Here is a 27,215-nt window from a genome sequence, read left to right on the forward strand (position 1 = left end):
TCTACAAACCCCTATAATTAACTTTTCTAATCTTTATATTCACCTAAACAAGAGGGTTTTTTTTTTTTTTTTCTTGAAGAGAAAATTAAAAGGAAATAAACACACACGTGCATTCCCAAGTATGAGAAGACTTTCCCCCACTGTTCTGGGCTATAAGAGTGGGAATTGCTTTACTTAAGATTTACAAATTCCCTTCTATTATGGAGTATTCTCTTAATTCCTTTTTTTGTGTCACAAGGTACTGTTTGGGGAGAAGACACATTGGCCTGAAACAGCAGCAGTCAGTGCTAAGGTGGAATGCTACAAGAGGTCATCTTAATGGAACTGGTGAATAAACAAATATGGCAAATAAATTTTTAAAAAGATTTAGTACTTAATTCTGGTGAAAAATGTGATACCACAACTGCTAGCATTGTTGTGGCAAACAAGACTTTTTATAATCAATTTAATACACAGTGTGTGATTACCTTGTGGAACTCATGAAAGTACACTAAAGGATGAATGAAAAAAACTATTCTACTGTTACATGAGTAGGGCCTGTAGTTTGTTGATAAAAATTTCTGGTGACAGCATCATCCATGATTAAAAATGCTGAATCTTAAACAACTTAACTGAAAGTAAAGGTAATATGCTCTCAAAAACTCTGTTAAATGACTTAAGATTCATATCACAGTATTAAGACTGTTTAAATTTTTAATAAAAAATATTTTAGATAGTTTTATATATTCATGTATGACTCAGTCAACAAATTAAATAAATTAAACAGTGTTAATAGACATAAAACTACTCAAGTTCCAAACCTTTCTTCAGATTTTTTCATTGGGAAAGTAGGAGAATACTTTATAGTTAAAAGCATTATGTATTCAGGCATATGCCTTATTTGCTGGCTTGCCTGTGAGGCAGATTAAAGAGGAGCTACCCCACGTCCGAGGTCAGGGGCAGAAGCCGGGAGGACCCCATGACTGAAGGGCGGTGGCCAAGAGGAGTTACCCCACGTCCGAGGTCACGGGCAGCGGCCGAGAGAGCCAGGCTGCGACGGCGCAGGAACGGCCGAGAAGAGCTACCTGAGTCCGAGGTCAGGGGCGGCAACCGAGAGGAGCTACCCCACGCCCCCACGCCCGAGGCCAGGGGCGGCGGCCAGGAGGACCAACCCCACGTCCAAGCAGCAGTGGCTGCGCGGGCGCAGGAAGGCCTAGAAGAGCTATCCCACGTTGAAGGTCAGGAAGGGCAGCTGTGAGGAGATACCCCTCATCCAAGGTAAGAAGCAACAGCTGTGCTTTGCTGGAGCAGCCGTGAAGAGATACCCCAAGCCCAGGGTAAGAGAAACCCAAGTAAGACGGTAGGTGTTGCAACAGGCATCAGAGGGCAGTCACACTGAAACCATATTCACAGAAAACTAGTCAATCTACTCACACTAGGACCACAGCCTTGTCTAACTCAATGAAACTGAGCCATGCCCGTGGGGCAACCCAAGACGGGCGGGTCATGGTGGAGAGGTCTGAAAGAATGTGGTCCACTGGAGAAGGGAATGGTAAACCACTTCAGTATTCTTGCCTTGAGAACCCCATGAACAGTATGAAAAGGCAAAATGATAGGATACTGAAAGAGGAACTCCCCACATCAGTAGGTGCCCAATATGCTACTGGAGATCAGTGGAGAAATAACTCCAGAAAGAATGAAGGAATGGAGCCAAAGCAAAAACAATACCCAGTTGTGGATGTGACTGGTGATAGAAGCAATGTCCGATGCTGTAAAGAGCAGTATTGCATAGGAACCTGGAATGTCAGGTCCATGAATCAAGGCAAATTGGAAGTAGTCAAACAAGAGATGGCAAGAGTGAATGTCGACATTCTAGGAATCAGTGAACTGAAATGGACTGGAATGGGTGAATTTAACTCAGATGACCATTATATCTACTACTGCGGGCAGGAATCTCTCAGAAGAAATGGAGTAGCCATCATGGTCAACAAAAGAGTCCAAAATGCAGTACTTGGATGCAGTCTCAAAAACGATAGAATGATCTCTGTTCATTTCCAAGGCAAAGCATTCAATATCACAGTAATCCAAGTCTATGCCTCAACCAGTAATGCTGAAAAAGCTGAAGTTGAATGGTTAAGACCTACAAGACCTTTTAGAACTAACACCCAAAAAAGATGTCCTTTTCATTATAGGGGACTGGAATGCAAAAGTAGGAAGTCAAGAAACACCTGGAATAACAGGCAAATGTGGCCTTGGAATACAGAATGAAGCAGGGCAAAGACTAATAGAGTTTTGCCAAGAAAATGCACTGGTCATAGCAAACACCCTCTTCCAACAACACAAGAGAAGACTCTACACATGGACATCACCAGATGGTCAACACCAAAATCAGATTGATTATATTCTTTGCAGCCAAAGATAGAGAAGCTCTATACAGTCAACAAAAACAAGACCGGGAGCTGACTGTGGCTCAGATCATGAACTCCTTATTGCCAAATTCAGACTTAAATTGAAGAAAGTAGGGAAAATCACTAGACCATTCAGGCATGACCTAAATCAAATCCCTTATGATTATACAGGGGAAGTGAGAAATAGATTTAAGGGACTAGATGTGATAGAGTGCTTGAGGAACTATGGACGGAGGTTCGTGACATTGTACAGGAGACAGGGATCAAGACCATCCCCATGGAAAAGAAATGCAAAAAAGCAAAATGGCTGTCTGGGGAGGCCTTACAAATAGCTGTGAAAAGAAGAGAAGTGAAAAGCAAAGGAGAAAAGGAAAGATATAAGCATCTGAATGCAGAGTTCCAAAGAATAGCAAGAAGAGATAAGAAAGCCTTCCTCAGCGATCAATGCAAAGAAATAGAGGAAAACAACAGAATGGGAAAGACTACAGATCTCTTCAAGAAAATTAGAGATACCAAGGGAGCATTTCATGCAAAGATGGGCTCTGATAAAGGACAGAAATGGTATGGACCTAACAGAAGCAGAAGACATTAAGAGGTGGCAAGAATACACAGAAGAACTGTACAAAAAAGATCTTCATGACCCAGATAATCACGATGGTGTGGTCACTGACCTAGAGCCAGACATCCTGGAATGTGAAGTCAAGTGGGCCTTAGAAAGCATCACTATGAACAAAGCTAGTGGAGGTGATGGAATTCCAGTGGAGCTATTCCAAATCCTGGAAGATGATGCTCTGAAAGTGCTGCACTCAATATGCCAGCAAATTTGGAAAACTCAGCAGTGGCCACAGGACTGGAAAAGGTCAGTTTTCATTCCAATCCCAAAGAAAGGCAATGCCAAAGAATGCTCAAACTACTGCACAATTGCACTCATCTCACACACTAGTAAAGTAATGCTCAAAATTCTCCAAGCCAGGCTTGGGCAATACGTGAACCGTGAACTTCCTGATGTTCAAGCTGATTTTATAAAAGGCAGAGGAACCAGAGATCAAATTGCCAACATCTGCTGGACCATCAAAAAAGCAAGAGAGTTCCAGAAAAACATCTATTTCTGCTTTATTGACTATGCCAAAGCCTTTGACTGTGTGGATCACAATAAACTGTGGAAAATTGTCCAAGAGATGGGAATACCAGAACACCTGACCTGCCTCTTGAGAAACCTGTATGCAGGTCAGGAAGCAACAGTTAGAACTGGACATGGAACAACAGACTGGTTCCAAATAGGAAAAGGAGTACGTCAAGGCTGTATATTGTCACCCTGCTTATTTAACTTATATGCAGAGTACATCATGACAAACGCTGGACTGGAAGAAGCACAAGCTAGAATCAAGATTGCCAAGAGAAATATCAATAACCTCAGATATGCAGATGACACCACCCTTATGGCAGAAAGTGAAGAGGAACTAAAACGCCTCTTGATGAAAGTGAAAGAGGAGAGTGAAAAAGTTGGCTTAAAGCTCAACATTCAGAAAACTAAGATCATGGCATCCGGTCCCATCACTTCATGGGAAATAGATGGGGAAACAGTGGAAACAGTGTCAGACTTTATTTTTTTGGGTCCAAAATCACTGCAGATGGTGATTGCAGCCATGAAATTAAAAGACGCTTACTCCTTGGAAGGAAAGTTATGACCAACCTAGACAGCATATTCAAAAGCAGAGACATGACTTTGCCAACAAAGGTCCGTCTAGTCAAGGCTATGGTTTTTGCAGTGGTCATGTATGGATGTGAGAGTTGGACTGTGAAGAAGGCTGAGCGCCGAACAATTGATGCTTTTGAACTGTGGTGCTGGAGAAGACTCTTGAGAGTCCCTTGGACGGCAAGGAGATCCAACCAGTCCATTCTGAAGGAGATCAGCCCTGGGATTTCTTTGGAAGGAATGATGCTAAAGCTGAAACTCCAGTACTTTGGCCACCTCATGTGAAGAGTTGACTCATTGGAAAAGACTCTGATGCTGGGAGGGATTGGGGGCAGGAGGGGAAGGGGACGACAGAGGATGAGATGGCTGGATGGCATCACTGACCTGATGGACGTTGAGTCTGAGTGAACTCCAGGAGTTGGTGATGGACAGGGAGGCCTGGTGTGCTGCGATTCATGTGGTCCCAAATAATCGGACACGACTGAGCGACTGAACTGAATTGAACTGAATGAAGCATGTACTAATTTAGCTGAAAGTCAGGAACCATAGGGATGGGAGTGGGAAACACTGGCAAGCAGTGGGAAAAGTAGCAAAACTTTATTGGGAAAAATGTGGAGTATAAAGGAAAGTGCCAAGTAGTGCATTTTCAGTGGTGACTCAAGGTGCTAATTACATTGCTAGGTCCACTCCACTGGGTCTATGCCTCTTATAGAAATGACCTGCTTGCATGCATAGCACCTTATTTCTGTCTCTCATTCATTGCTCCTTTAACCATGATCCCTGTTGATCATGTATGTGTTTATTCATATTTCATTCTACAGTTAGTGAGCAGCTATTACTTATGAGGCCTATGCTATGTGCTGGAGTTCAAAGGTGGTGTTTGTGCTCAGCCACTTAGTCGTGTCTGACTCTTTGCAACCTCCACCTCCTCTATCCATGGGATTCTCCAGGCAAGAATAGTAGAGTGGGCTGCCGTTTCCTCTTTCAGGGAATCTTCCCAACCCAGGGATTGAACCCTCATCTCCTGAGGCTCCTGATTCTTCACTACTGAGCCACCTGGGAAGTTCCACAAAGGTGGTAAGACACCACTTTATCCAAAGCCCAGGGCAATGTCTGGCACTAAAGAGCTGCTGAGGGGAAAACAAAAAGCTGCTGAGTGGGGAAAATAGAAAAGAAAGAGGGAGGGAGGGGTTCAGGAAAGGATGGAGAAAGCAAGGAAGGGAAGAACAGTCCCTGTTCTCAGGGAGTTTCCTGCCTAGTAGAGCTCCTGGTGCTAGTGTAAGATGAGAAAGAATTCTGTGTCATTCTGGACTCCCAGTCTGATCAAACAGCAACAGACACTGATGAGTAAACATGATTTTTACAGTCTTTTTTTCACACTCATTTTATTACCTTACTTTTCCCTAAAGCGAAGTCTTCCATGGCCTGTGGTCTTTAGATTGGACTAGCTCTCATTTTCCTTACTTTCAAGCTTTCTGATCATTTGATGCCAATTTCTCTTTCTTTTTGATTTGCCTGCTCTTGCGTGTGACTCCAACTTTCCTGAGATGGACTGGCTCACGCCCTTAAGTAATTTGTGGATCTGCCAGATAATGACATCAGACTGATTTCTGCCAAATATCTTCCTCATATTTCAGTAATCAAAACTACAAAGATCTGACGGCTGGGTTTTAGCCTGCAGTTTTGAAAGCATGGTCCTGGGACCACCATCATTACTGTTAACAGCTGGGATCCTGTTACAAATGCAGAATCACGGAACTGACCCCATACTTTCTTAATCAGAAACCCTGGAGGGCAATCTTTTAAAACAAACAAACAAACAAACAAGCCCTCTAGGTGATTCAATGGCATGCTCAAGTTTGAGACCCACTGACTCAGACTTCTGTACCAGCTTCCCTTCCCAGGATAGGACCTGGTTTTACATTTCCACAGCTGGCCCACTTCTTCCTTTTGTTCCTGGGAGGGTCATCCTTTTTTTTTTGGCTGATACTTTGGCATTTTAGAGGCAGCTTAAGGAAATGGCAACCCACTCCAGTGTTCTTGTCTGGAGAATCCCAGGGACGGGGGAGCCTGGTAGGCTACCTTCTACGGGGTCACACAGAGTTGGACATGACTGAAGTGACTTAGCATAGCATAGCATAATTGTTAAGGGCCTTAGGAACTCCTCAGAGAGCTGAAGTCCAGCGACTATTATCATTTGTTTATCTCTAAGTGGGACTGATTTCCTCAACATTTATTTTATAAATTTGGAAAATTCAGAGATGTTTGTGATGAAAATTAAAATTGAACTCTAATCTCACTGTTGAATAATAACCACTGCAAACGTGGATGACTTTCAATCATTGTTTTAAAAAAGTTTTAAAAGCACACATTAAAAAGAGTCTAATAAACAATGAGCTACCGCTCCAAATTTACAATGCATTTTGTCACTTTGCTTATTTAAAAAAAAAACAAAAACACTTAGAAAATATTACAGATGAAGTTCAATACTATCCCTCACTCCCATCCAGTTTCTCTTTTTAGTCCTGTTCCCCTCCCCTCTGGCCTAAAGAAAACTAACACTCCTATTCTGGTCTGTAGAGAATCCCTTGGACTGCAAGGAGATCAAACCAGTCAATCCTAAAGGAAATCAACCCTGAATATTCATTGGAAGGACTGATGTTGAAGCTGAAGCTCCAATACTTTGGCCACCTGATGCGAAGAGCTGACTTATTGGAAAAGACCCTGATGCTGGTAAAGACTGAGGACAGAAGAAGGGGACGACAGAGGAGGAGATGGTTGGATGGCATCACTGACTCAATGGACATAAGTTTGAGTAAGCTCTGGGAGCCACTAGGGAAGCCCACAGATGGACAGGGAAGCCTGGTGTGCTGCAGTCCATGGGGTCTCAAAGAGTCAGACATGACTCAGTGAATGAACAGCAACAATCAATCCTTCCAGGCTATGTTTTTACAGGTAAACAATATTTGGCTTTGTTATAAGTATTTTAAAGTTTTTATTTTACATAAATACTATTATACATACATATTCTTCAACTTGCTTTTTAAAATTCAACATTGTTTTGAGTGCTATCTCTGTTGACATATACAGATCTATCTCTTCTGCAGAAATATAGATCCAATTTGTTCATTTTAAACATCTGAATAGTATTCTATCATATAAATTTACAAATATTCATCTATTGGAATATCAATCATATTAATGTTGGGTCTGCACATTTAAACTTTGGAGGCACTGCCAAATTGCTATTGAAAAAAGCTAAGGTAATTCCAATTTTTTTCTATGTATAATAGTGCCTTCTTTAAATATTGAATTATTACCACTTTGCACTTTATTTTCAACTTAAGCATTTTACTATGGCATTCAATATTTACTTCCCTTTTGTGGAAATAGATTTTTCTCCTAAATTTTCACAGTTACAAATAAATCTGAGATAAATATCTCTCTACATAAATCTATTGCCATTTTGATAGTTCACTGAGAAGGCCATGCATCTCAAACTTCTGAAAACCGATACATGCCCTCTTTTGCTAAATATTATAGTCTATTCTATTTGCCTCTGAGATTCTGATAACTTTATCTTCTATATAGACCAATTATTCAAAACTCATTCAAGTTTTTATAGTTTTATCATTAAAAACAAAAGTTTATCCTTTTTTTCAAATTTAACATAAAAACTACATACCCACAACATTTTCCCTTCACCTTGCCTGAAGATTTCATTATGATCTATCCTGTTTACATGGCTTGGTTTAACCCCAAAAGACAGAGATTAAAACAAAAATGTCCGGAAACATGAAAGGCACTTTTGTCTCACTAACACTGAGGATCAGGGATAGATCTTACACACAGGACATTATTTAAATTGATTACAAACATTTCTGGCAGAAGTAAAAATAAAAAAAGTAGGGTGTGTGTGTGTATGTGTTCTGAGGAGAATATCTGCCACCATTCTTTCAACATTTTCATTTTCCATCCCCCTTTCAATATGCAAATAAGTCTATGACAGTTGGCTTTTGTTGAACTGAATTTTAGTGACCTGATTTAATTCTTTGCATTGGCTTCATACAGAATTCAAATTAGACGTCACCTCCTCAAAGAGACACTGTAAATCCTAAGTATTCTCCCACACATTGTTAATTCACTGATACCTCTTATTAACTGATTTTTTTTTTATCATTTATTTGTTTGTTAATCTTTCCCCACAGGAATGTAAACTAACTCCTTACATCAGGGACCTTGTTTCTCTAGGTTCTTTCAATAGTTCCATTTCCTGATTAAAGCAGGTTTACTGCCTCACCTACTGGGTGCTTAAATACTTGATGAAGACCACATACATTCCAATTAGCCAACATAGTTTTATATTCTGATTTTTACCATGTAGACCTGTAAGGTTTTTAGCAACACAGACATCTAAAATGAAAGAGAAGGTTTAAAAAGAAGTCAGTAGAAGCTAGGGACTATGCATGTTGACAAAAAACACAAAGGATTTTTTTTTTTTTTTTGCTCTAGCTTTGTCTCTAATGATCTCACAATCTCTGAGTAATAATTTTTGTGTAGAAAAAGCATGATAGGGCTTCTAAGAAAAATAATATAACTTTTTATTTTATTTGTAAAGTACATCAGAGTTTTATTTAAATAGCTTATATACACACTTTAATTGGATTAATAAAGGAACCACTAAAATGAATGCAACCATATAAAAATGAAACCTGTATTTCAACATGATGTAGCTAAGGCAATAGATGGCTTTTTCTCTTTCTGCTTTACCGACATTCTTGTCAACCTAAGGATAAACTCACTGTGTTATGCAGTGTTAAGTACATATTTTAGAAGTTATACCCAAAATACCAAGAAGACTAGATATCAGAGAATATGACATCATGAAAATAAGTAGCTACTTTTCATAAATTTCTCTGAATAACAACAAACATCATATATTTTTCTGAATAATGTCACAAACTTGATTAATGGTGAAAACAATGAATTGATTTTTAAGTCATGTGATACTGTGAGTAAATTCTATTAAAATGTTTATCACATTAATCACACATTAATCTTGTACTCAGTGGCATTACTTGGATACACAGTAGGACAGAATGAATACTGAATGAACTACTGATTTATCAAAATGAGACCATGTAAATTAGATAAAATACCAATATTTAACACAAATGTAAATTATCATATATATTTTATACACAATGATTATAAAGTTAACTCATGAAATATTCAAAGTTTAGAAGTCTCCTCCAATAAGTCAACTATACTTCAATAACAAAAAAAGGAAGTCTCTTCCATTCTGACATTTGCAAGGATTAACGCCTCATGTTCAACACTTGAGAAGAAAGGCTCACATGAAACCTAACTCTCTATCTAAATTCTGAAACAATATGTACATGCAACAACAGATATGACTGGATTAAGAAATAACATGAGCATTAGCATTTTGAAGCATAATGTCTGAGTAGCTACAACATTATTATTATTTGATTGGGTAATAAATGGATATACTCATCCTCTTTCCATTAGTTAAATTATGCTTGTTAGGGTAACCCTAAATGATATTTGCCTCTTTCAGTTATCTTTCACCCTCATACCAATTTACACAGTTCCTTTATAGCACTTAGCCAGCCCTCCCATCCAACCTTGCCATCTGTTTCACCTTTCACCTATTTGTTTAAGCTATGCATTTTTATTTATGAGCACCCTTATCTTACAGTTATATCTTCTTTCATTTAAAAAAAATCTTCCAATAAATTAGCTTCATTTTAACTCTGGTTGTTATTTTCATTTGGTTCTTATCGTCACTGTGCAGCCACCTTTTCCAAAACAGACCTCTCAGATATATCTTCTGTAAGAGACCTAATGCCTCTGCCAGGCTCCACTTACTCACCCCAAACTACCCCAGTGCAATTTACATTTGTTTTACAGATTTATCAGGATATAAGCACATCTTTCCTGCCCTGATCGTTAAAACTCTCTGGTTTCAAACATCCTTGCCCTTTCAGTGTAAAAGAGTGTTAATGTTCAAAAACTGTGTATGAGGATGACATCAGTCCTCAGAGGCAAGGTAACACACAAACTGAACTCTGCCCATCAATGGTCAGGAGGATAATTTACCTAGAACTTACACATTCTAGGCACACAGAAGCCTTTAGAAGACTAAATGCTAAATGTAGCAGGCTGCAATTGGCCACAGACATCTTGTAGTTCCTTCCATTAGGAAATGAGATTTACTACTCTGCCCTTTGGATCCGGGCTGACCTTGTGACTTGCTTTGATCAGTAGAATGTGATATAGCTCAAGGGATGGGCCTAAGCCTCAAGAGGCCTTGTATCTTCCATTCTTGCTTCTTGGAATGCCACTGTCACACAAAGAACTGGAACTGGCCCTTTGAGGATGGAGAGAGAGAGAAATCCAGCTGGTCCGTCTGAAGCCCCAGACACATACATGAGTCCAGCCAGCACCATGTGGAACAGAGACGAGCTGTTTCATGGAGCGTAGCCTAGTGTTCCAACACACTGAATCAGCAATATTATTTCAAACAGCCAAATACTACACTGGAAGTGATCTGAAAGTCTAAAATAGGATTTTATTTAAATTAACTACAGTATTGAGATGCTATGTAGCTCTATCTTTTCTTTTTTTAAGTTTTGTTGAGGATAATCATTTCTGTTTATTTTGTTTTTATTAAAAAAAATTTTTTTTCCACGCTGTGCATCATGTGGAATATTAGTTCTCTGACCAGGGATTGAACCTGTGCCCCCTGCCTTGGGAGCTTGTAGTCTTAACCTCTGGACTGCAGGGAAGTCCTGTAGCTCCATCCTTGTGACCTTGGGTAGGTTTTAAAAATTTTCTTTCCTTATAAAATGGAGATTTTATAGAACTGTTCTGCTTTGGGGATACAATAAACTAAAAGTCTTAAACCAGTACCTAGCACATAATAAATATCTACATTATTATTTATGTGCATGCATGCTAAGTTCCTTCAGTCATGTCCGAGTCTTTGTGACCCCATGGACTGTAGCCCACCAGGCTCCTCTGTCCATGGAATTTTCCAGGCAAGAATACTGGAGTGGGTTGCCATTTCCTCCTCCAGGGGATCTTCCCAACCCAGAGATCGAATTCAGGTCTCCCGCATTGAAGGCAGATTGTCTACTATCTGAGCCACCAGGGAAGCCCACTAGTATTATGCTGTTATTTCTCTATGTGGACAAAAAGGAGAGTCAGAAAGGACACATTAACCAGAATGACCTACATAGTAGAAACAAAAACTAAGGCTATCCCTTTGGCCGGTTCTAAAAATGCCTCAGCCTATCACCCTTACTTTTCTGCTTGGAATGACATCTCTCACCACCACACTCATGTTTTTCGTTAAACCAACTTCTGTTTATCTCAGTTTAAACGTCACTTCCTCAGAGAAGCCTTCCTGGTTTCTCCAGTCATTATTTGGCTTTCCAAGTCTAAACTGAATTCTCCTTATAACTCTCCCTGATAATATTCAGGAATTCACATGTATTACTACACACCACTGAGCTCTTTCTTTGCCCTTGCCATTCTACATGACTACAAAGAAAACACAATTGAGACAACCAACTTTAAGGCAAGGCTTCCCTTTGTGCTTTTGAAAATATAGAAGGAAAGTGAGGGTTTGTATGCACATGAAGAAAATGCTTACTATGCATTTTACTTTCTTAAAAGTCAAAAAGAAAATAATCACGGATTCCAAATATATTTTATTTTAAAAAAATTCAGAGAACTGTCTGAAAGTATAGTAGGTCACACCAGAACATCTAGGACATAATAAACTCATTACAACTCTGAAGGAAAATTTACTTATGATTTACTTCTATATATTAAGCATCAACATACTTGGCTATTTTTGCTGTTTTATAGTATAGTAAAGTTTCTCATAAGGATTATTTATAAAAACAATATTTGCCTTCATTAACATAATCTTTTTAAGAGTGCAGTAAGCAAGTTGAAGGGGTGATTTTTACATTTTATCTGTGCATGATTGGTATTCTGGTTACTCAAGGTGTAGCTCCATAGGTTGAATCATTGTTAAAAATAATGTATATCAGCTTTTTAAAAATTAAAACTGTATTAAGAATGAAACAAACATGACTTTGGTCCATTTTGGGGTTGCACAACATATTGAAACAGCTAATGTTTATGTACTCTTTTACTTAAAAAAATGTTTAGCATTCTTCAATTCACCTGGCAATGGGGTTACTCAAAGAGAAAACAGGAAGACTCCTCAGCCACTGGAGAAACAAATACATTGTCTCTAAATATGTATAAATATTTAGGAACACTCAAGTCTAATCAACATCTCTAGCAAATATAATTAAATGTTAAAGATAACCATAGTCTAATTAATTATCTGAAAAGTTCTCTCAAGATGCAAGAGGAGGAAGATGGTCTCTGTGTTAATTCTAGAAGGGGGAGCCCAAACCACACAATCTTTAAGTTCCATGAAATAAATGATATTTTACTGTGTTTATTTAGCTTACACATCAGGAATGAAATGAGTAAGTAGTAATACCTGTAGATGGTTAGTGTTGTCATATGAAAAGTGTCTCAAGGAGGCTCCATTTAGCATGTGACTGCTCACTGGAATTCTGAAGGTGGCAGAGAAAATGTAGCAGCCAAAAAAAACTTACACACAAAACATTCAATTTAGAGAGGCAGGTAGTTTCAATAGCACAAAACCGGGCGTAAAATATTTTACCTAACATGCTGAAGAAAAGCAAAACATGTAGAAAATAAAGTCTCCAATTCAACAAACAGGAACTGGAGAGCAAAATATAAAACCAAGTTACAATCAGGAGGGCTCTAGGCCAAATCTCACCAGTGGTAGTATTTGGTGCACGCACAGTTTGAAAATAATAATGCAAGTGAAATAATTGACAATATTTAAATCAGAAGGCATATGAAAATTTGCATTTCTTGCTTTACCTGGGAAACTGGACAATGTGGTAACACTAGGTCAGCATTCCTGCCTTGCAACAATTATCTGGAACAGATCAGTGGCTGCTCCTTCAGACAGGACTCGGCTCTCCAGTTCACTGCAGTGGCTTCCTGCTTCATTCCCACCAGCCTGGCCTCTGTAGGCACTTGGGTTTCCAAACTCTGGAATAGAAAGGACCTTGAGGTAAGGCCTGAAGGACAGACTCTAGCCCTTGACAAGAGGTACAGCTTACTTTTCTTAATGACCATTTAACCTATACTTCACAGCTTCTTCACAAGGTTAGAGGATGAACTCTCAGTGGATATGCATTATTAGTTTATGAAGGAATGCCAGCCAGTAAGCCAGCTAGAAACACAAGCACAGTCAACTTTCTCAATGAAGTTGATTTGACCCCCAGATGATTGTTAAGTTAGAGGCAGAGGGTACAGAGAATGCTCATCCAACTTTAATCCTTTTTCTTTCTTTCTGTCGTAGTACCACTGTCAGCAATACCACTATTTCAGGAATTTAATGTTGGGATCAAAGAATTATGGAACCAAACTGTACATTATCAATACTGAGTTACAAAATGACATTGTCCCCCTAACATTTAAAAGTGCTTTCTTTTAGCAAATAAGAAAAAAAATTTGTAAACACTTTCAAAACACTTGAGACCTTATCACCCTTTACTTTATTTTCTCCTAGCCATCAAGGAAACAATGGCAAGGCTATTCCTCAGCTTGGGTTAAATTATCTTTGGTCAGTTTAAGTCATTTTGCTCTATTTCTATAGTCACTGAACAATCTTCTGATTATTTGATGGATTTCACAGAGGCTTTGATATCATTAAGTTATGACTTAGGTATCAGATACAAGTATTTCAATCAGTGTAAACAAACCAATCAACAAACAGTCAACTGGTTTATAAATTAAGTTCTTGGAAATATAGATGGCCTGTGTCAGACCCTAGAGGCCCATCACCTTGAGAGGAATGGCAAAATCAATGTTTCTCAATTGGAAGAGTAGGGGTCACATCCTGGACCATAATTACCCCACAGGGTATTCCTCTAATTTTGGGATCTTTCCAAATATCTGGCCTCCTTTTTCTTTTTAATTTTAGGCCAAAGAAGGACAGGGGACAATGTAGGACAGGGGTAGCAGCATGCTTGAGCAATGCTATTCCTCAGAAAGCAGCCAAGAGAGATAAAGAAACAATTAAGGGATGTGGGACCAAGGTTAAATAACTAAGTTTCTATAATCTTGATATGTTAAAGGTACTCCAGGCATTATACTCAGTGTTTTAAGTATTTATCGATAATCAACTACATGTAAAGCCCTGTAATAGATACTCGGGACACAGACACAAAGAGAACCTAGTTTCCCCAGTGTCCACCACCCATCCCAGCCTAAGGAGCTTACTGCCTGAGAGGTGGGCACAGGGATTGGGCAGGTTAGGTAAACAGGTAACTTTAGTACTGAGTAATACCGGTTGTGATAGGGCTAGGTATGGAGTGCTAAAGGAACACAAAGGGCAAGTCTAGTTTTCAGGGAAAGGAGGAGGCAGGATACATTTAAGGATGCACAGAGGTTACGCAGGCAAAGAAAGGTTACTAGGAGACCTGAAACTTTAGCTAATCTGTGAAAATGATCTTAGTGTGAAAAGATTAATATTGAAGATTTTATATTTGTTTGGTAATAACAATTCCAATATTCTACTCATTTTTAGTTGGAAAGCAAGCATAAAGGTCTCATTTTCTTAGACCTATTAACCTTGAGATGTAAGTGATGAGGCATTAATGAATATTTTCCACAGGAACATCTGGATGCCTGCTCGATGACTTAAATAGAAAATGACCTGACATCTAGATAAGCAAATATTGTTCTGCAGAAGAAACACTATGAAAGAATGATGATTTGCCTCTAAGAAAGTGATTAGCTGTGACTGTATTGGAAGTAGAAGCTAAAAGAAGCAAGATATGGATGAGGGAGTCTTATTCTGTAGATAAAGTAGCTCAAAACTGTAACTATATCCTTTAATAAAAGAAGTCCATAAGTGATGAAAATAAGATGACTACTGTGCTAAAGTTGTTTTAAACAAATGTATAAATAATATTGGCCGATATTCTATCATCTGGGACTTTATAAATACACATATCAGCTCATTTAATCTTTGTCACAACCTTATAAGTAACCACCACTATTTTTTCTTTTTTAGAGCTGAGAAAATCAAGGCAAGAGAAATTAAATAATTTTATCTTCCCTTTTCCTCTCCAGTAATTAATTTCCCCTCTTTCCTAACTTTATTTTTTCTTCTTAGTATTTATCACTATGAATAACATGCTACATATTTTACAATCTATCCTATTATCATTTGTCTCCTCTGATGAGAGAGTAAGCTTTGTGAACATATGGATATATTAGTCACCAAAACAGGCAAAGGATTTTCTAGGTGGCCCTAGCGGTAAAGAACCCACCTGCCAGTGCAAGAGACACAGGAGACATGGGTTTGATTCCTGGGTTGGGAAGATTCCCTGGAGGAGGAAATGGCAACCCACTCCACTATTCTTGCCTGGAGAATCCCACAGACAGATGAGCCTGGAAGACTGCATTCCATGGGGCTGCACAAAGTCGGACATGACTGAAGAGACTTAGCACACATAATAGACAAAAACCCTTGCTAATTAAATGAAAAATTGAAGTATAGTTGATTTACCATGTTGTGCCAATCTCTGCTATACAGCAAAGTGACTCAGTTTTACACATATATACATTCTTTTTCTGAATATTCTTTTCCATTATGGTTTCAGTTCAGTTACTCGGTCGTGTCCAACTCTTTGCGACCCCATAGACTTCAGCACGCCAGGCTTCCCGGTCCATCACCAACTACCACAGCCTACTCAAACTCATGTCCATTGCGCCAGTGATGCCATCCAACCACATCCTCTATCGTCCCCTTCTCCTCCGGCCTTCAATCTTTCCCAGCATCAGGGTCTTTTCCAATGAGTCGGTTCTGTGCATAAGGTGGCCAAAGTATTGCAGTTTCAGCTTCAGTATCAGTCCTTACAATGAATATTCAGGACTGATTTCCTTTAGAATTGACAGGTTGGATCTCCTTGCGGTCCAAGGGACTCTCAAGAGTCTTCTCCAACACCACAGTTCAAAAGCATCAATTTTTCGGCACTCAACTTTCTTTATAGTCTAACTCTCATAATCATACGTGATTACTGGAAAAATCATAGCTTTGACTAGATGGACCTTTGTTGGTAAAGTAATATCTCTGCTTTTTAATATGCTGTCTAGGTTGGTCATAGCTTTTCTTCCAAGGAGCAAGCGTCTTTTAATTCCATGGCTGCAGTCACCATCTGCAGTGATTTTAGAGCCCCCCAAAATAAAGTCTCTGTTTCCACTGTTTCCCCATCTATTTGCCATGAAGTGATGGGACCAGATGCCATGATCTTAGTTTTCTGAATGCTGAGTTTTATGCCAACTTTTTCACTCTCCTCTTTCACTTTCATCAAGAGGCTCTTTAGTTCTTCTTCACTTTCTGCCATAAGGATGGTGTCATCTGCGTATCTGAGGTTATTGATATTTCTCCCGGCAATCTTGATTCCAGCTTGTGCTTCATCCTGCCTGGCATTTCGCATGATGTACTCTGCATAGAAGTTAAATAAGCAGGATGACAATACACAGCCTTGACATACTCCTTTCCTGATTTGGAACCAGTCTGTTGTTCCATGTCCAGTTCTAACTGTTGCTTCTTTACCTGCATACAGATTTCTCAGGAGGTAGGTCAAATGGTCTGGTATTCCCAACTCTTTAAGAATTTTCCAGAGTTTGTCGTAATCCACACAGTCAAAGGCTTTGACATAGTCAATAAAGGAAAAGTAGATGTTTATCTGAAACTCTTGCTTTTTCAATGATTCAGTGGATGCTGGCAATTTGATCTCTGGTTCCTCTGCTTTTTCTAAATTCAGCTTCCAGTTAGCATATTGTTGAAGCCTGGCTTGGAGAATTTTGACCATTACTCTGCTAGCATGTGAGATGAGTGCAATTGTGTGGTAGTTTACACATTCTTTGGCATTGCCTTTCTTTGGGATTGGAATGAAAACTGACTTTTTCCTGTCCATTATGGTTTATCCCAGACTAATTTTTGCTTTGGGTTCAATAGCTCCTTGAACTCTGGTTTTGTATCACTATTTTATTTTTTTTTTTACTTCTTATTAGCACAAAGTATAAAATCTTATACATGCTGGAGCAAAAAGTATTGACTGAGTGAATGATGAGTATAATTAATCAGTAAGGGTGTACAGAGCCCTTGTCATTGTGGTACTGCACTTGTCACCATGAGATGGGGAAGCAGTGTTTTTAAAGAACTTAGGAATATAAACAGGTAGAAGTATGAGGAATACTTGGGATACAGGATAAAAAGTCACATTTCATTACTTTCGCTGTTTAAGCATATAATGATGCCTAAAAATGCTTATACACTACACTTCTCAAGACCTCCTAGTATTCTGCTGCATTAATCTTTCTTGGAAATGCCAGAACTGTTCAGAACTCTGCCTATGGACCTGTTGTTCCCTGTGCAAAGAAGGATTTCCCCCTACTTTTTTAAAGCAAACTGCTTTAAGAATAGAACTCCTCCATTATGGCTCTTCCAGTCCCGCTTAAGAATTACTATCTTTCTACAGTGCTGTTTTTATGTAACAGCACTCCCCATATTCTTTTACATACTGACATTATCAGGTACTTGTTATAAAAATAGTATGCTTTGAGTTGACTTTTTCATTTTTCTCACCTACAGAACTTTTTTACTCCCCCACAATATAACCATAAATAAAGAAAAGTTCTCAATGATATGATAATATCACTCAGTGATACACAAGCTGGTTATTTAACCAAAATCAAATGAGGGCTGAATAGAATCTACTTTTCTTATTTTCAGCTCAACTTCTGGGTGCAGGGACTATCTTCATTGACTAGAAGAGTACCTGGCAAACAGATTATTACTTATTGAATAAATAAATGAATGCCTGTATACAAACCATGGTAATAAATGCTAAATGGCATGGTATAAACTAAATGTACTATAGGAACTCAGAGATAAGAAATACTACAAAGAACAATGAACTAACAGGAAGTTTAGTATCCACAATTTTCTAGCTGTATAACTGAGCAAGACATATAGTTCAGTTCAGTTCAGTCGCTCAGTCGTATCCGACTCTTTGCGACCCCATGAATCGCAGCATGCCAGGCCTCCCTGTCCATCACCAACTCCTGGAGTTCACTCAGACTCACGTCCATCGAGTCAGTGATGCCATCCAGCCATTTCATCCTCTGTCGTCCCCTTCTCCTCCTGCCCCCAATCCCTCCCAGCATCAGAGTCTTTTCCAATGAGTCAACTCTTCACAGGAGGTGGCCAAAGTACTGGAGTTTCAGCTTCAGCATCAGTCCTTCCAAAGAAATCCCAGGGCTGATCTCCTTCAGAATGGACTGGTTGGATCTCCTTGCAGTCCAAGGGACTCTCAAGAGTCTTCTCCAACACCACAGTTCAAAAGCATCAATTCTTTGGCACTCAGCCTTCTTCACAGTCCAACTCTCACATCCATACATGACCACTGCAAAAACCATAGCCTTGACTAGACGGACCTTTGTTGGCAAAGTAATGTCTCTGCTTTTCAATATGCTATCTAGGTTGGTCATAACTTTCCTTCCAAGGAGTAAGCGTCTTTTAATTTCATGGCTGCAGTCACCATCTGCAGTGATTTTGGAGCCCCAAAAAATAAAGTCTGCCACTGTTTCCACTGTTTCCCCATCTATTTCCCATGAAGTGATGGGACAGATGCCATGATCTTCGTTTTGTGAATGCTGAGCTTTAAGCCAACTTTTTCACTCTCCACTTTCACTTTCATCAAGAGGCTTTTTGGTTCCTCTTCACTTTCTGCCATAAGGGTGGTGTCATCTGCATAGGCTTTAATTTTTCAATTTGTTAAGATTAATGGGCTGAACTAGATCAGTTGTTTTCAAATTATTTAGCTCTCTTTTGTCTAATAAAAATCTAAATGGAACCCCCATTATATAAATAAAGAGACCACATTATAGTATTATTTATTAGCTTTATAATATTGAGACAATTGTGATTATCACAGAAAAGCTATTATAAATGGCAACTTTAAAAAAACAGCAAATTTGGCATTGGCAATATTTAAGATTGTTGCAGTCAAAATGGTCTAGAAGCTTGAAGGGAGGTAAAGAAAATCTCGTTTCCACTACTGAATGACTTATCTAATCTTTACTCACATCTCTGGTCATGAATACAAAATATGGGCAAGAACCACCCAAAACTTAAATTAAGCAAGAGGACTTACTTTAGTATAATACTGTCACACTGATTTGCCACTGCAGAACTGTAAAGGAGTGATAAGGATATATGGTAGAAAGATGCCTCTAAGTCGTATTTGTATTTTTTTAATGGAGCATACATACACTGTAGCTATTCTCTTGCTTGCATAATTTGATTTGGATATATAACAATGTTGGGCTTCCCTGGTGGCTCAGACCATAAAGAATCTGCCTGCAGTTAGGAGACCCAGGTTCAATCCCTGGGTCTGGAAGATCCCCAGGAGAAGGGAATGGTTACCCACTCCAGTATTCTTGCCTGGTGAATTCCATGAACAGAGCAGCCTGGCAGGCTACAGTCTGTGGGGCTGCAAAGAGTTGGACATAACTGAACAACTAAGCACACATATAACAATGGACTCAATTTTTTTTAAAGGCCAGCTAAAAACTTAAAAACAATACTCTTAAGAAGTCTAAATATCTACATGGAAATTGGAGGTAAGGCTTTAGTCAGCAGTTCATAAAATATAAACAAGCAGCACAGTTTTTGTTTCATGATGTGTTTATGTGTTATAATTTGGTATACATCTGAGTGCGCATGCTGTTTTTATGACAGTGTTAAAATACTTCATATAATTTTAAAATTTAAATTTGTGTCCAACATTGGGAAACTCTGAAGAACCTCCTCCGAGTTAGATGTTCTTCTGATCCTTCTAATGCTGTCATTTCTATGTAGGCTAGAAAAGCAAGAAAGACTATAAAGATGACTTCAATGTCTTCAACTCAATGTATCTATGTTTACCAAGATAAGATACTCATGGAACATAGTTGACCGAATTGAAGTGGAGAACTTGTGCTAGGGAGTATCAGAAATACAGCTTTAAAAAACATGTCAGGGCTTCCCTGGTGGTTCAGTGGTTAAGAATCTGCCTTGCAATGCAAGGGACACTGGTTTGATCCTTGGTCTGGGAAGATTCCTGCTGCCGTGAGGCAAATTAGCCTGTGTGCCACAACTACTGAGCCCGTGTGGGGCAACTATTAATGCTGGCACTTCCTGGAGCCCACACTCCACAACTAGAGAGCAGCTCCCACTCTGCGCCAACTAGAGAAAGCTGCACACAGCAACAAAGACCCAGCACAGCCAGAAATAAACAAATTAAAAAACATGTCAGTCTTCCTAGTACTGGATGAATCTCTATGCACATAAAGCTAAAAACAGTTTTTGTATCAGAGATCCATGACATTTCTAACATCAGCTTTGCTGGTGTACAAGTTTCTTAATTTATAAATGCAATTTCATTCCTATGTAGTAATTCACTGATAGTGACATCTGTCAGATGGAAAATAACTTTTCAGTGATTTTGTTTTTATTTACTTGAAGAACATAGCCTGATTTCAACTACAGAGGAAAGTCTCTTAACTGACCTCCACATAAACAAATCACTGAATTAATCAAAACAGCATTTCCATTTGAAAACAGACAAATGTTTATTTGTGCTCTTATCACTTGAATCATATGCTGTTGACTATCAGTTGTGTTGTTTCCAACGCTGTCTGAGTCAGTAACATTTGCTGGTGTCATTTAGGCATTTAATAAAATGTTTTGTAAGCAAATGAAATATAAATAAAAAAAGAGAAAGAATATTTCCATGTAAATTAAGTTGAAAGCATAGCTTTTAATACCAGCCTCTTAAAAAATGAGGTTGAATAAGATGGAAAAGAGCAGAATCTTGCAAGGAAAACCCTAGAAATCATGATTAAGAGCACCAATTCCGTAACCAGACTGCTGATATTATAATTTTGGCTCAGTACTTGGTGTATGACTTAGGGTAAGTTACATGTCTGTTCTTCAGTTTTCTCAAGTGCAAAATGAAGGTAATACTAATACCTACCACGCTGCTGCTGCTAAGTCGCTTCAGTGGTGTCCGACTCTGTGCAACCCCATACGCTCTACCACACAGTGCTGAACAAATTGAATAAGTAAGGATTTGTAAAGTACTTAGTGTCCAGCACATAGTAAGCACTATGTAAATATTTGGTAAATAAATAAAAATAGCTGGCCATAAAAAAAGCTCAACGGCTCTAAACAACTGAAATCACACACAATGTATCATCCGGTAAAATTTCCATAGAGCATCACAAGAATATGATATCCCCAAATATGCCTGTGTTCATAAATTTAAAAAAGAGTCACCTTTATATAGGTAGCGGTGAAAGCCAATTTGAGTTCAACAATCATAAATTTAAGGCAGAATCCAAAATGTGACCTTTTTCACCAGAACATGAGTTATCAGACAGGACAGCAGTATGGACGGAACCAGACCTCTGATTTATTGAGTATATAGGCATAGGAAAAACAAACACAGATTATATGATTTCTGCAATTTACTAGCAAGCTATTCTAAAAAACATACACAAACACTCACATAGAGTGGGGCAAGAGAGAATGATATAGTAAATATGGCAAAATGTTAATTGCTGAATTTGTGTGAATAGATTTCTTTGCCCTACTGCAGCTTCTTGGTAAGTTTGAAATAATCTCAAGTTAATAAGTTTAAAAAAAAAAGTAAGAAAATCACAAACAAAAATAAAATAGGACCATGGTTTTGAAGAGGGGTGAGTAAAAGACAGAGGGGTAATAAATTCTGAGATATGGCAAATGTGTTACTAAAATATGGAACATAGAATCTGAGCTGGAATAACAGTTTATATGAAGTTAAAGGAGCTTCCCAGGTAGTGCCACAGTAAAGAATCTGCCTGCCAGTGCAGGACACACAAGAGACACGGGTTCCATCCCTGGGTCAGAAAGATCCTCTGGAGAAGGAAATGGCAATCCACTCCTGTACTTTTGCCTGGGAAATCCCATGGACAGAGAAGCCTGGTGGGCCACAGTCCAGGGGGCTGCAAAGAGTTGGACACAACCAAGCACACACACACACACACAAACACACACACACACACGAAGTTAAAGAACATGCAGTACAGGTATCAGAGGGCGAGGAAAGGAACTGTGAGTATACGAGAGGCAGGAGAAATAGTCTAACCTGAAGAAGTTAAAATGCTGGGAAGACAAAACCTAGACTTTAAAAAAATTATAAGGCAAAGTGATCAAATGCTCAAACAAATGAAGAAGAAAGAAAACTTCCATTTCAGGTCAGAGAAAGTTAATATAATGGGCTATTTTACTTTTGAATCTCTTTTCTACCTTGCTAACCACCCGAGCCTCACATCTTGGTTGGAATAACAAACTTAAACAATTGTTTATACAAAAAAAAAAAAAGAGGAAGAAAGAAAGAAAACTTGAACAGTTCATCTTGCACGAATGGAGGATTAATTTGAGACAGGGATGGGTAGAGAAGGAAAAAACCTCCTGGAGCAGTTGATAAAAATGTGTCCTTTCCTAGGTGTTTATATGGAATTGGCCTGGTCTTGAATATTTAGTCAGACAAATGAGGTATGATTAATAAAAGTAAAGACAACATGATCATTTTCCTAGCGAACCCAAACTGGAAAATTATTAGAACCAAAGATGAAAGGATTTAGAAGGTAGTTGTTGTTGTTCAGTTGCCCAGTCTTGTCTGACTCTTTGTGACCCCATGGATTGCAGCTTGCCTCCCTGTCCCTTACCATCTCCCGGAGTTTGTCCAAGTTCATGTTCATTGCATTGATGATGCTGTCCAGCCATCTCATCCTTTGACACCCTCTTCTTCCACTCTCAATCCTTCCCAGCATCAGGGACTTTTCCAATGAGTCGTGTGTTCACATCAGATGACCAAAATACTGGCGCTTCAGCTTCAGTATCAGTCCTTCCAGTGAATATTCAGGATTGATCTTCCTTAAGATTGACTGGTTTGATCTTGCTGTCCAAGGGACTTTAAGGAGTCTTCTCAAGCAACACAGTTCGAAGGTATCAAGTTTTTGGCATTCTGCTTTCTTTACAGTACAGCTCTCACAACCATACATAACCACTTGACTATACAGATCTTTGTTGGCAGAGTAATGTCTCTGCTTTTCAATACACTGTCTAGGTTTGTCATCTCTTTCCTGCCAAGAAGCAACTGTCTTCTGATTTCATAGCTGCAGTCACCATTTGTAGTGATTCTGGAGCCCAAGAAGAGGAAATCTGTCACTACTTCCACCTTTCCCCTTCTATTTGCCTTGCAGTAACAGGGTCAGATGGCATGATCTTAGTTTTTTCAGTCTTCAGTCTTAAGCCAGCTTTTTCACTCTCCTCCTTCACCCTTATCAAGAGGCTCTTTATTTTCTCTTCATTTTCTGCCATTAGAGTGGTATGATTTATATATCTGAGGTTGTTGATATTTCTCCTGCCTATCTTGATTCCGGCTTTTCTTGATTCCTGCCTATCTTGAGTCCAGCCCGGCATTTCTCATGATGTGCTCACCCTGTTAAGCAAACAACGTGGCAGCAGACAGCCCTGTCCTACTCCTTTCTTGATCTTGAACCAATCAGTTGTTCCATACAGGGTTCTAACTGTTGCTTCTTGACCTGCATACAAGTTTCTCAGGAGACAGGTAAGATGGTTTAGTATTCCATCTCTCTAAGAGCTTTCCACAGTTTGCCATGATCCACACAGTTAAAGGCTTTAGTGTAGTAGATGAAACAGAGATAGATGTTTTTCTGAAATTCCCTTGCTCTGTCTATAGTCCAGCGAATGTTGGCAATTTGATCTCTAGTTCCTCTTCCTTTTCTAAACTTAGCTTGGACATTTGGAAGCTCTTGGTTCACATAATGCTGAAGCCTAGCTTGCAAGATTTTAAGCATGACCTTACTAGGATGGGAGATGAGTGCAATTTAGAAGGTACCAGGGTATAAAACAGGAACAAGACAAAACAAGAACACAAAATCAAGAAAGGGATAAATGCTCTATCAGTTAAATATATTAATTAGCTGTAGTATTGGTGTTAGAATAGGCAAGTAGTATAATAGAAGAGACTGGCCACCAAAAACCCCATAGATATGCAAATTCAGTTGATGATAAAGGTGGCATTTTTATTTACTGTCTGAGCAACCAGGGAAGTCTTTATAATAGAAGAGACTGGCCACCAAAAACCCCATCAGTCAGTTCAGTCAGTTGAGTCGCTCAGTCGTGTCCGACTCTTTGTGACTCCATGAATCGCAGCACGCCAGGCCTCCCTGTCCATCACCAACACCCGGAGTTCACCCAGACTCACGTCCATCGAGTCAGTGATGCCATCCAGCCATCTCATCCTCTGTCGTCCCCTTCTCCTTCTGCCCCCAATCCCTCCCAGCATCAGAGTCTTTTCCAATGAATCAACTCTTCACATGAGGTGGCCAAAGTACTGGAGTTTCAGCTTCAGCATCATTTCTTCCAAAGAAATCCCAGGGCTGATCTCCTTCAGAATGGACTGGTTGGATCTCCTTGCAGTCCAAGGGACTCTCAAGAGTCTTCTCCAACACCACAGTTCAAAAGCATCAATTCTTCAGCGCTCATCCTTCTTCACAGTCCAACTCTCACATCCATACATGACCACTGGAAAAACCATAGCCTTGACTAGACGGACCTTTGTTGGCAAAGTAATGTCTCTGCTTTTCAATATGCTATCTAGGTTGGTCATAACTTTCCTTCCAAGGAGTAAGCGTCTTTTAATTTCATGGCTGCAGTCACCATCTGCAGTGATTTTGGAGCCCCCAAAAATAAAGTCTGCCACTGTTTCCACTGTTTCCCCATCTATTTGCCATGAAGTGATGGGATCGGATGCCATGATCTTCGTTTTCTGAATGTTGAGCTTTAAGCCAACTTTTTCACTCTCCACTTTCACTTTCATCAAGAGGCTTTTGAGTTCCTCTTCACTTTCTGCCATAAGGGTGGTGTCATCTGCATATCTGAGGTTATTGATATTTCTCCCGGCAATCTTGATTCCAGCTTGTGCTTCTTCCAGCCCAGCGTTTCTCATGATGTACTCTGCATATAAGTTAAATAAGCAGGGTGACAATATACAGCCTTGACACACTCCTTTTCCTATTTGGAACCAGTCTGTTGTTTCATGTCCAGTTCTAGCTGTTGCTTCCTGACCTGCATACAGATTTCTCAAGAGGCAGGTCAGGTGGTCTGGTATTCCCATCCCTTTCAGAATTTTCCACAGTTTATTGTGATCCACACAGTCAAAGGCTTTGGCATAGTCAATAAAACAGAAGTAGATGTTTTTCTGGAACTCTCTTGCTTTTTCGATGATCCAGCGGATGTTGGCAATTTGATCTCTGGTTCTTCTGCCTTTTCTAAAACCAGCTTGAACATCAGGAAGTTCAGGGTTCACGTATTGCTGAAGCCTGGCTTGGAGAATTTTGAGCATTACTTTACTAGTGTGTGAGATGAGTGCAATTGTGCGGTAGTTTGAGCATTCTTTGGCATTACCTTTGTTTGGGATTGGAATGAAAACTAACCTTTTCCAGTCCTGTGGCCACTGCTGAGTTTTCCAAATTTGCTGGCATATTGAGTGCAGTACTTTCACAGCATCATCTTTCAGGATTTGAAAGAGCTCAACTGGAATTCCATCACCTCCACTAGCTTTGTTCTTAGTGATGCTTTCTAAGGCCCACTTGACTTCACATTCCAGGATGTCTGGCTCTAGGTCAGTGATCACACCATCGTGATTATCTGGGTCGTGAAGATCTTTTTTTGTATAGATATGCAAAATAAATTGATGATAGAGGTGGCATTTTTGTTTTTTGTGGTGGCATTTTATAATCAGTAGGGAAAGGATGGCCAATTCAATATATGGGCTGGGACAACTATATTTTTGGGGGAAAAGATGATTTACTTTTATAACTCATGTGATTCACAAAAATGCATTTCAGATGATTCAAGACTTAAGTCAAAACAAAAACTAAATCAAATTAAAATATAAATGCAGTAATATAATATAAATTAATATGTGTATCTGTACCATATTTATGAAAATCTTCTAAAGAAGATACGAAAAGCAAATGCCACAATGCAAAAGACTGTTAAATTTGACTACATCAAAATTTAAAACTTCTGTTCAGCAAAAGGATCACCAAAAAACTGAAAAGACAATTGATGGCCTGGGGAAAATATCTGCAACATAAATAACAGTCTAAAGCATTAGTATCTAGAATCCATAAAGAACTTCCAAAAAGCAATAAAAAGATAAAAAGCCCAAAAGAAAAACTGACCATAAATACAGATAGACTGAGAAGAGGACATGTGAAAGACCTGTGAGCTTAAGATGCTCAATCTTAGCAGTAATCAGAAAATGCAAGATAAAGCAATAAAGAAGTACCACTTTTCACATGTAAGATGCACATTTTTAAAAGACTGGCAATAGCAAGTTTCCTCAAGATTATGGGAAAACAGCTAATGTTAAACTACTGCTAGAAGGACCAACTGTTACCTCCTTTTAGGAAGGTAACATATAGCATCAATACAAACTTAAGATGTACATATCCTTTGAAATAGCAACTCCTCTTCTTCATCATGTCTGAAAAAATAATCAAATATGAGCACAAAAAGTTATGTAAGATGATATTCACCAGCACTGATCATTAGAGTGAAAAATACAAAACAACCTAAATGCCTAATAAGTAGGGAATGGGTAAATAAAATTCATGATATGGAAGATAATACAACACTTAAGAGAGGTGGTCTTACAGTGATATGGAAAAATTTCTAAGACATAATATTAAGTGAGTTGAGATTGTAAAAGTGAAAATATTTAGAATAGGGATCACTAATGTACTGCTATGGAGAGATCAACAGGACAGAATGCTGTTCACTGAAAAGGCAAGAATCAAAGACAAACCATTAACAATGAACATTCCCAGCACAAGACTAAAGA

At 39.0% G+C, this 27,215-nt stretch overlaps 1 protein-coding gene across 12 annotated transcripts in view; it reads right to left on the bottom strand.

Annotated features, from left to right (window-relative positions):
* Positions 1-27,215, bottom strand: part of MBD5 (methyl-CpG binding domain protein 5) — a 491,908-nt gene that overhangs the window by 62,107 nt on the left and 402,586 nt on the right. For 11 of the 12 annotated variants that reach the window (XM_070799658.1, XM_070799684.1, XM_070799643.1 and 8 more), the window contains one exon: positions 13,048-13,221. The exons of the other annotated variant lie outside the window; for it this stretch is intronic. The gene's annotated coding sequence lies outside the window, so the exon portion shown is untranslated. The remainder of the gene's footprint in view (positions 1-13,047; positions 13,222-27,215) is intronic. 12 annotated transcript variants of the gene reach the window in all.

The sequence above is a fragment of the Bos indicus genome, chromosome 2, assembly GCF_029378745.1.
Source record: "Bos indicus isolate NIAB-ARS_2022 breed Sahiwal x Tharparkar chromosome 2, NIAB-ARS_B.indTharparkar_mat_pri_1.0, whole genome shotgun sequence".
NCBI lineage: Eukaryota > Metazoa > Chordata > Mammalia > Artiodactyla > Bovidae > Bos > Bos indicus.